The sequence below is a fragment of the Bubalus kerabau genome, chromosome 8 (assembly GCF_029407905.1).
Source record: "Bubalus kerabau isolate K-KA32 ecotype Philippines breed swamp buffalo chromosome 8, PCC_UOA_SB_1v2, whole genome shotgun sequence".
Classification (NCBI taxonomy): Eukaryota; Metazoa; Chordata; class Mammalia; order Artiodactyla; family Bovidae; genus Bubalus; species Bubalus kerabau.
In genome coordinates, this window is record NC_073631.1 from 87,471,910 (window position 1) to 87,484,022 (window position 12,113).

A 12,113-nucleotide genomic window follows, 5' to 3' on the forward strand; every position below is an offset into this window, starting at 1 on the left:
ATATAAATCTTAATAGGGGATCATTTGTTGATATGGGGGCAACTCCTGTTTCAGTGTTTAATGTCCCTGGAGACTTTCCTGCCCCAATGCTAAGATGACACTAACAACAGTGGAAAAATTATTACCCATAATGTGCGAGTTAGAAATGTCAGAACTACCTTGGCAGACTTTTAAGGAAGGAATCAAATATACATTAGAACAAATCAATGTTATATGATCCAAGGATCTACCAGATGACTGTGTTCATTGGGAAATTCCAGAAGACAGTCCCTTTACTGAAACAATTCATGAATGAATGAGTATGACATTTGCTTGTTTAGAAGTTCTTAAATAGTCACAACTGATGATAAGAGACACTGTTTGGTAACTGAGGATAACCAATGATGAACCGATAGATTTGTGAAATAAACATGGGGAAGGATCCTGACATAGGGAAAGAGAATATGAATATGAGATTGCACTGCTTATAAATCACTTATCAAATACTTGAGAATTTAAATTTGAGATATTAAGGGGTAGTTGATAATGGCAGAAGAGACACAAAACATACAGAGAAGAGCTAATACATAGTAATAAATATGACTGTTAGTTTAGTCAGAATCTTAAGAGGACCCAGGAGATTTATCCAATTGGTTATGCTGCATTGTTTTCTGAATTGCTTTTGAGTTCCAGTTTAAATGAATTGTTGCTTTACTTGAGTTTCCCTCCTTTGTAAAAAGCCTTGTTCAATGTTTGAGGTCTAGTTTCGTGGCTATGCTGTCATTTTTCTTTATTATCTTCCATCTGCTGCAATTAGTCCCCTCCTCATTATATAATTAAATTCTCATCTCTCAAAATACCCTATCTGCCACATTGTGCTGCTATGTCTGTTTATGAGTATTTTGGTAAACTTCAAGTTGTGACTATGTTACCCATATGTCTAGCTTTAAAGATGATGATCAAGTTGTAGGTATGCTCATACTAATTTCTTCAGAGATAAGCAATGTGGAGATCCAGTAAGAAAAAGAGCCTATAGAAATGTGTGATATATGTATGTATATATAAAGTCATACATTTTTAAGCCAAGTTATGAGTGTATTTTTCTTAGAGCAGAGGTAATTTTCATATCAGTTCAGTTCAGTCGCTCAGTTGTGTCTGACTTTTTGCAACCCCATGAATCGCAGTACGCCAGGCCTCCCTGTCCATCACCAACTCCCAAAGTTTACTCAAACTCATGTCAATCAAGTCGGTGATGCCATCCAGCAATCTCATCTTCTGTCGTCCCATTCTCCTCCTGCCCCAATCCCTCAAGGCATAGGGTATTTTCCAATGAGTCAACTCTTCGCAGGAGGTGGCCAAAGTATTGGAGTTTCAGCTTTAGCATCAGTCCTTCCAATGAACACCCAGGTCCGATTTCCTCTAGAATGGACTAGGTGGATCTCCTTGCAGTCCAAGGGACTCTCAAGAGTCTTCTCCAACACCACAGTTCAAAAGCATCAAATCTTCAGCGCTCAGCTTTCTTCACAGTCCAAATATCACATCCATACATGACCACTGGAAAAACCATAGCTTTGTCCAGATGGACCTTTGTTGGTAAATTAATGTCTCTGCTTTTGAATATGCTATCTAGGTTAGTCATAATATTCCTTCCAAGGAGTAAGCATCTTTTAATTTTATGGCTGCAGTCACCATCTGCACTGATTTTGGAGCCCCCCCAAAATAAAGTCTGACACTGTTTCCACTGTTTACCCATCCATTTCCCATGAAGTGATGGGACCAGATTCCATGATCTTAGTTTTCTGAATGTTGAACTTTAAGCCAACTTTTTCACTCTCCTCTTTCACTTTCATCAAGAGGCTTTTTAGTTCCTCTTCACTTTCAGCCATAAGGGTGGTGTCATCTGCATATCTGAGGTTATTGATATTTCTCCCAGCAATCTTGACTCCAGCTTGTTCTTCTTCCAGCCCAGCATTTCTCATGATGTACTCTGCATATAAGTTAAATAAGCAGGGTGACAATATGCAGCCTTGACGAACTCCTTTTCCTATTTGGAACCAGTCTATTGTTCCATGCACAGTTCTAACTGTTGCTTCCTGACCTGCATATAGGTTTTTCAAGAGGCAGGTCAGGTGATCTGGTATGTCCATCTCTTTCAGAATTTTCCACCGTTTATTGTGATCCACACAGTCAAAGGCTTTGGCATAGTCAATAAAGCAGAAATAGATGTTTTTCTGGAACTCTCTTGCTTTTTCGATGATCCAGCAGATGTTGGCAATTTGGTCTGTGGTTCCTCTGCCTTTTCTAAAACCAGCTTGAACATCTGGAAGTTCACGGTTCACATATTACTGAAGCCTGGCTTGGAGAATTTTGAGCATTACTTTACTAGCGTGTAAGATGAGTGCAATTGTGCAGTAATTTGAGCATTCTTTGGCATTGCCCTTCTTTGGGATTGGAATGAAAACTGAAGTTTTCCAGTCCTGTGGCCACTGCTGAGTTTTCCAAATTTGCTGGCATATTGAGTGCAGCACTTTCACAGCATCATCTTTTAGGATTTGAAATAGCTCCACTGGAATTCCATCACCTCCACTAGCTTTGTTTGTAGTGATGCTTTGTAAGGCCCACTTGACTTCACATTCCAGGATGTCTTGCTCTAGGTGAATGATCACACCATCGTTATTATGTTGGTCATGAAGCTCTTTTTTGTACATTTCTTCTGGTATTCTTGCCACCTCTTATTAATATCTTGTGCTTCTATAGGTCCATAACATTTCTGTCCTTTATTGAGACCATCAATGCATGACATGTTCCCTTAGTATCTCTAATTTTCTTGAAGAGATATCTAGTCTTTCCCATTCTGTTGTTTTCCTCTATTTCTTTGCATTGATCACTGAGGAAGGCTTTCTGATCTCTCTTTGCTCTTCTTTGGAACTCTGCATTCAGATATTCATATATTTTCTCCTTTGCTTTTCACTTCTCTTCTTTTCACAGCTTTTGTAGGGCCTCCTCAGACAGCCATTTTGCTTTTTTGCATTTCTTTTCCATGGGGATGGTCTTGATCCCTGTCCTCTGTACAATGTCACAAACCTCGGTCCATAGTTCATCAGGCACTCTGTCTATCAGATCTAGTCCCTTAAATCTATTTCTCGCTTCCACTGTGAGCACGGTGGCTGCAACAGACTGCACAGGAGCACAGCTAAGAGAAGCTACCCCTCACCCAAAGTCAGGGGTGGCGGCTGAGAGGAGCAACGCCATGTCCAAGGAGCGGCTGCTGCATGGGTGCAGGAGGGCTGAGAGGAGCTACTCCACATTCAAGGTCAGGAGGGGTGGCCCTGAGGAGATACCCCTTGTCCAAGGTAAGGAGCAGCAGCACTGCTTTGCTGGAGCAGCTCATGAAGAGATACCCCACGTCCAAGGTAAGAGAAACCCAAGTAAGATGGGAGGTGTTGCAAGAGGGCATAAGAGGGCAGACACACTGAAACCACAGTCACAGAAAACAAGCCAATATGATTACACTGACCACAGCCTTGTCTAAATCAATGAAACTAAGCCATGCCATGTGGGGCCACTCAGGACGGACGGGTCATGGTGGAGATGTCTGACAGAATGTGGTCCGCTGGAGAAGGGAATAGCAAACCACTTCAGTATTCTTGCCTTGAAAACCCCATGAACAGTATGAAAAGGCAAATGATAGGATACTGAAAGAGGAACTCCCCAGGTCAGTAGGTGCCCAATATGCTACTGGAGATCAGTGGAGAAATAATTCCAGAAAGAATGAAGGGATGGAGCCAAAGCAAAAACTACGCAGTTGTGGATGTGACTGTTGGTAGAAGCAAGGTCTGATGCTGTAAAGAGCAATATTGCATAGGAACCAGAAATGTCAGGTCCATGAATCAAGGCAAATTGAAAGTGGTCAAACAGGAGTGAATGTCGACATTCTAGGAATCAGTGAACTGAAATGGACTGGAATGGGTGAATTTAACTCAGATGACCATTATAGCTACTACTGTGGGCAGGAATCCCTTAGAAGAAATGGAGTAGCCATCATGGTCAACAAGAGAGTCCAAAATGCAGTACTTGGATGCAATCTCAAAAACAACAGAATGATCTCTGTTCGTTTCCAAGGCAAACCACTCAATATCACAGTAATCCAAGCCTATGCCCCAAGCAGTAATGCTGAAGAAGCTGAAGTTGAATGGTTCTATGAAGACCTACAAGAGCTTTTAAAACTAACACCTAAAAAAGATATCCTTTTCATTATAGGGGACTGGAATGCAAAAGTAGGAAGTCAAGAAACACCTGGAGTAACAGGCAAATTTGGCCTTTGAAAAGGGAATGAAGAAGGGCAAAGGCTAATAGAGTTTTGCCAAGAGAACGCACCGGTCATAGCAAACACCGTCTTGCAACAACACAAGAGAAGACTCTACACATGGACATCACCAGATGGTCAACACCGAAGTCAGATTGATTATATTCTTTGCAGCCAAAGATGGAGAAGCTCTATACAGTCAGCAAAAACAAGACCAGGAGCTGACTGTGGCTCAGACCACGAACTCCTTATTGCCCAATTCAGACTTACATTGAAGAAAGTAGGGAAAACCACTAGACCATTCAGGTAATTTTTATATAATAAGATGTTAAAGCTTTTGACTACGTGTGCTAATTAATTTACTTCCTGAAATCTTTACTTCTGAGGGAAGTTGACATGATCTATTTAGTAAAAATAAAAGAGAAGCTTTGTGAATTTTCCTGTAATTTGGCATGCATGGCTACCACTTCCCAACTAATTGACTATTGGAATGGTATTTCATGGTCAAAGTCATCTCTCTCCAACATTGTTATAGTAAAATATTGTGTTAAACTTCCACTATCACAAAACTGCCAAACTTAATAAATATGAGGATTTGAAAGACCATCTGTATGATTCTTTTGTACAATGTTTTTTCTTTTTTTTTTTGCTAAAATGTTTTTATATTTTTCTACTTCCCTAATTTAGATACTAAATCATATCCAGATGCCCACTTTATATCAAGTTGCCATAGTCTCAGATATCAAATTTTATTGACAGCAAAACTAGATGTTAGGTGCTAAATTAAGATGCTTCCATAAAGCAAATTATATAATTCAAACTATCAGCTTTGTTCATGCTTCAGACACGACTTAACTACTGAACAACAACAAATGATATTATTAACATGTGATTTTGAAGTTGTTACTATCCCGCTTGTACATGTTATATTTCCATATTCATGTTTTATGAATCAAATTAATTTCCCTTATTATAAAATAGAACACAGAAAGTTATGCTTTAAGATATGTTTTTTTCCATTTGACTCTGAAGTGGTGATGCCTCTTTCCCCACACATCTCCCACTACAGAAGCTCTGTGCCATGACAGCGAAACTGTCATTCTGTGTGATTCAACACTGTGGGCTTTGTTTGCTACTAAAGGAATTAATCACTATGTACAAATATCTACAAATCACTAACGTTTTCAGTACTAGAAAATATAACTGGAAGGAAAAATGATTATATTTTTAAAAGATTTTTATTCAGCATCTTCGGTGGTCCTGGTATTACCTCTGTGGATAGTATAGACAATTTTCTTTATGTTCCCTATTAAATTACCTGAAGAAATTTTTCACCTTTTAAAAACTTACTTAATAAGATATTAGTCATAAATTAAAAGGTTAATTAAGAAAATTGTGATAATAAAAGTGTTTATTTAAAATATGAAAACAGTAGCAAATGGGGGGAAATGATTCCCCTTTTTTGATAATAAACAGCATTATTTTCCAATTCTACCCAAAAAGTCACTAAATGCAAATCATTTTCAGGGAAAGTGTAAAGCACTTTAAAATTGGTAAGCTCTAAGAAGACATTCTGAAAAACGAAAGATAACCTCCTTGTAACCAGTTATCAGATTTTCAGTTATCTTGCCACATGGAGCAGAGATTTTGAAACCTAATGTAGAAAAAAAAGAACAAAAAAATTATCTTATCAATAACAAGTGCAGTCATAAATTATCTTATACCTTATCAGAATGACCAATGGATTTCAGATTCTATCAAATATGTTGCCTAAGATACATTTTTTTGAAAACTGTATACTCCAGACTTAGCCAGAATGAGTAAATCCTAGGTTCTCAGATATGTGTGCTGCTGATTATCAGTGAACAGCGGCTCAAGTCACATATCTTCATTTGTCTTCTCTTCTCTGGTCTTTTTTCCATTAGAATGTTTTAAATTGGTTTCCGATTAGTATCTCTTTGTGTGCATGAGCCTTAAGAATCACAAAGGAAAACAGATAAATCAAGACTATTGTGGTAAAATTTTTGTTGTTATTACACTCTATGGATTTTATAACAATTCTTAGGCAGCTAATTCTATTTACTCTATTCCACAAATTGGGCTTTTAGTGAAGAGATTTTATTGACTCTCCATGATTCTTGCTTTTTCATTTTTTATAGTCTTAAATGGGATTCCTTGGTGGCTCAGACTGTAAAGCGTCTGCCCGCAATGAGGGAGACCCGGGTTAGATCCCCGGGTTGGGAAGATCCCCTGGAGAAGGAAATGGCAACCCACTCCAGTACTCTTGCCTAGAAAATTCCACGGATGGAAGAGCCTGGTGGGCTACAGTCCATGGGGTCGCAAAGAGTCAGACACGAATGAGCGACTTCACTTTCAGTTTCTTTCGTCTTAAATAATCCTCTCTCCTTTAGTGTGGATAAGGTTTTGGCTTCCTTCTAACCAATAAAATGTGGCAAACATGATGGTATCTCATTCCTGTAATTGCGGTACTATGGTTTTTCCAGTGGTTTTGTATGGATGTGAGAGTTGGACTCTGAAGAAAGCTGAGCGCCAAAGAATTGATGCTTTTGAACTGTGGTGCTGGAGAAGACTCTTGCGAGTCCCTTGGACTGCAAGGAGATCCAACCAGTCCGTCCTAAAGGAGATCAGTCCTTGGTGTTCATTGGAAGGACTGATGCTGAGACTGAAACTCCAATATTTTGGCCACCTCATGTGAAGAGTTGACTCATTTGAAAAGACCTTGATGCTGGGAAGGATTGGGGGCAGGAGGAGAAGGGGACGACAGAGGATGAGATGGCTGGATGGTATCACTGACTCAATGCACATGAGTTTGGGTGAACTCTGGGAGTTGGTGATGGACAGGGAGGCCTGGCGTGCTGCGATTCATGGGGTCACAAAGAGTCGGACACAACTGAGCGACTGAACTGAACTGAACTGAATTGATGTAAGATTCTATCCTCCAAGTAAATTTGTTCACTCAGTACTGTTGAGTTTGAAGCGAGTTTTCATTAATTAAGTGGACATGTTGCAAAAGGCTACCTAGTAAGAAACTTAAGATGTTTCTAGGAGCTGAGTGTAGCCACCGGCAAGAAACTAATGCCCTCAGACCTGCCCACTTAAAAGGCTTCCCTGGTCACTCAGCTGGTGAAGAATCCACCTGCAATGCAGGAGACATCAGTTCAATTCCTGGGTGGGGAATATCCCCTGGAGAAGGGATAGGCTACCTACTCCAGTATTCTTGGGCTTTTCTGATGGCTCAGCTGGTAAAGAATCTGCCTGCAATCTGGGAGACCTGGGTTCGATCCCTGGGTTGGGAAGAACGCCTGGAGGAGGGCATGGCAACCCACTCCAGTATTCTTACCTGAGGAGTCCCCATGGACAAAGGAGCCTGTGGGCTACAGTCCATGGTGTTGCAAAGAGTTGGACATGACTGAGCGACTAAGCACACAGTGTGCCACTTACAGGAAAAGATTACTGCTCACAAATCTGAGAGCTGAAAAGGTTCTTTCTCTAGTAGAATCTTTGATAAGATCACAGCACTCAGTGACACATGGATTGTAGCCTGATGAGAACCTGAAGCAGAGAATTCACTAAGTCATGAACAAACTTTGACAGAAACAGAGAAATAATAAATCCATGTTGTTTTAAGCTGTGTGTGTGATAATTTTTTACACAGCAATAGAAAACAGAAATAGATAATTTGTTACACAGCAATAGAAAATTATTACACAAAAGGACAAGATTTATTTTACCAATTCAACAAAATATAATTTAATATGAATATAATTAGTTCAAATGATTTAATAAAATTAAACCCATGATTGTAAGTAAGCTTCAATTAATTATTTGGTTAACTGTCAAAATACTGTAAAGATTAGATGGCCTTAGGTGACTCTCAGGTAGATTTCTCTCTCTATGTGGTTTTCTCTCCTAAATTGCTTATGTCAATCTATTTTTACATTACATTGTCAGAGCAGCAAGAAAATGAGAGCAAAAGATGTAATGTTTCTTGACTCCTATTCAGAATTCATGCAAAATTCAATTCTGTGAATTCTGTTGGTCAAAGCAAGTCCTAAAATCAAGGGATAAGGAAATAATTATCTACCTTTTAATGGGAGAAGCAGCAAATAATTTATAATCATTTTAATAATCCACTGAGATAATTTTGAAGATGACTTCTGTGCCTGTGACTGAAATAAAATTGGTGACAACTGACTATGCAAAGGAAATGGTTAGATAAAGCATTCTCATCAGAATATAATAATAAGCATATGATATATACATAGAAATTGAAGATGTTAGATATCAAGAAAAAAAAATGTCGTACATCATATCTCCACATGGTGATGTGTACTTTTTGGAGATTTGAGACGTTATCTTAATGCAACTGTGTATACTAACCATACGCTTATTAAACAGCACAGAGAGAATGTCATGTGTGAGTGCAAGTGTTAGTGTGTGAAAGGAGTAATGTAAGCATATTTTATGAAAAGGAAATTATGTTTCCTACACACTTTTATTCTTGCTTGGTAAATCCCATGAACAGAGGAGCTTGGTAGGCAAAAGTCCATGGAGTCACAAAGAGCTGGACACAACTGAATGACTGAGCATACACTCACTCACATACACACTTAAAGAGGTAATTTGTCATATAACTCCCATCCCAACCCTTTTCTAGTTACTTATAAAAACACAAATCCTAAGTTTCCCTAGGGCAGAGTTATTAAATATATATATATATATATATATATATATACACATACACACACACATACATATATTTGAAACTCACTACAAATTCTAATACAGTTCTTAATAGAGTAAAAATTTTAATAAACATTTACCTTAAATGTAGTTGAATTTTTTTAATGGTAGAATAAAGATCAATTATTTTTAGGGAGGTTGCATTACTTAGATATCAGGCAGGATTCTATGATGGGCTGCCAAGATCAGTGACCAGAGTGGATGTGTCTAAATATTTCCAGATAGTGTGAATTTAATTATTTAATTATTGTTAAATTATTTAATTATTAATTTATTCCCATGAGAAGGATACTGCATATGTCACATGGACTTAGCAAAAAGAGGTTATCCAAAGCAATGCTGACCTAATTATGTGGATCCTTTAAATCTGAGTCCAGAGGTCAGAGCCTGAAGAAGTGAGGTACTCTAAGAATGAGAGAGATTCGACAATGTAAGAAAATTTCTCCTGGCTTTAATGATAATGAGGACAACCCTTGTGTCCATGGAGAAACTTAATTCTGCCTGAAACCTGGATAAGCTTGGAAGAAAACCCTAACTGCAGGAGAAATGGTGCCTGTAGCACCTTCATTTCTGCCTTTTGAGAACCTGAGCAGAAAACCCAGGTAAACCATGCTCAGTGGTCCAGTTTCTGACCTACAGACTGTGAGCTAGTATGTTGGAATTATTTTTACTTCCCTTGTGGCTCAGCTGGTAAAGAATCAGCCTGCAATGTGGGAGATCTGGGATTGATCCCTGGGTTAGGAAGATCCTCTGGAGAAGGGAAAAGCTACCCACTCCAGGCCGTATTCTGGCCTGGAGAATTCCATGCACTGTACAGTCCATGGGGTCACAAAGAGTCAGACAAGACTGAGACACTTTCACTTTCACTAAATTTGTAGTAATTTGTAACAGCAGCAATAGAAAACTAATATATCCAGAAAGGAATTAAAATATAGGAATTGAAATACTTTTGGAAGAAATACACTAAAATCATTATTCTTTGTTACCGTATTCCTCTATATTCCATGCAGATTAATAACAAGTTTTTTAGACTGTGAAAGTGAAAGTCTCTTAGTGATGTCCTTTGTGACCCCATGGACTATACAGTCCATGGAATTCTCCAGGCCAGAATACTGGAGTGGGTAGCCTTTTCCTTCTCCGGGGGATCTTCCCAACCCAAAGATCGAACCCAAGTCTCCTGCATTGTGGGCAGATTCTTTACCAGCTGAGCCACACAGGAAGCCCAGAAATATTGGAGAGGGTAACCTATCCCTTCTCCAGGGGATATTCCTGACCCAGGAAGTGAACTGAGTCTCCTGCATTGCAGGTGGATTATTAACCAACTGAGCTATGAAGGAAGCCAATTTTTAGACTGTAAGGTTAGCTAAATAATATGAGGTCTATTTCCTACATAATTTCTTGTCAATATTTACAGGCTACAAGGCAAAATGTCTGATTTCCTGAAAGATAACATCAGCTACTCTTAAAAAGTTATGTCAATATTAATTTAAGAGGTTTTTTGCACAAATGTTAGCATTGATAAATTGATTTTACTCTTCTCATTCATTTAGTTTACAGACTATATAACATACTTCCATTTAAATTATGTATGTGAACATTTGTGTTTCCAATAGTTATCAATCACTTACAAGATGAATGTAAATGACAGTTTCACAATGCATGCTATAGATCTCCAGAACAGATAGAATAAAATATAATCTAGGTGACTAAAAGGTTTCTGAACCAAAAATACCATTAAATATTTATATGCTTTTGAGCAGAATGTGCTTATTTCCCAGAGCAACTATTGATCTGTGTACTGCTTTTTCCAATAAATGATTTCACATTAAACTCAACTTGGTTCATGATTTTCTCACACAGAACAGTTATCCCCTTCATCCAAATGACTGGAATTCAAATTCTTACATTTTCTCTAAGGTTCAATTAAATTTTAGCCCCCAAACAAAATGTTTATTTAAGTCTATCTCAAGTAAATTCAATTCCAATGAAGTTATATTGACTTACAATGTTTACATATGTTCCGAATAATATCCCATTGCCATCATAACTTCATTTTATATAATAAGTTCATTATAATATTTGTAATACAGCATCATTTTCTACTTGCTGTGAGCAAAATATGTTCAGAGATAAAAACTGTAGTAGGATTTCTGCTACTTGATTTATATTTTACAACAGAGATTTTATTCCTTGTGTTAGAAGAAAATATTTCTTCCTTAAGAAGCTTAATTACTAGGGGAGGACAATTAAAATTTAAACTAATAAGAATATAAGATTAAGAATAAAATTCCAGATAGTGAGTAATGCTATACAAAAGTATAAGGAAAGAAAGAAGGTTGGAGATAGGGTATGTGTGGGCTATGTTATTGGGTGATCAAAGAGTCTCTTTATGTTACTACTCTATCAGGAGAGACCAAAGTCATGAGAAAGACAGAGACAAGCAAAGAATAGCCTTAGACACACATATACAATAAATATAAAGGTCTTCACCAAGGACAGCTTAGAATACTCAAAAAATAGGAGAAAAGGCCAGAAAAACTAGGTCATAGTGAGAAAAGGATAGAATGTTTTGAGATGAAGTCAGACATGAAACAAATTATGGTGGTTTTTGAAAAACGGAAACTCACATATAGAGAAGGGATCTGGTTTATATATCTTTTATAATGCTCAATTGGTTGGCTCTGTAAAGAAGAGCTTCTCAGGTGGCTCTAGCAGTAAAGAATCCACCTGCCCATGTAGGAGACAGAAGAAATGCGGGTTCAATCTCTGGGTTGGGAAGATCCCCTGGAGAAGGAAATGGCAACCCACTCCAGTATTCTTGCCTGGATAATTCCATGCACAGGAAAGCCTGGTGGGCTACAGTCCATGGGGTCACAAAGAGTCAGAAACAACTGAGCACATGAATTCATAAAGAACAGGCTCTAGAGGATAAATGAAAGAAAGGTTATTATTAGAGTTACACTCCAAGGAATGGAGTCTATATAGTCCAACCATAAAAATCATGATATTATAGTTTATTAGAGAAACAATAAAAGTGGCAAAGCAGGGTTGTATTTGAAATATA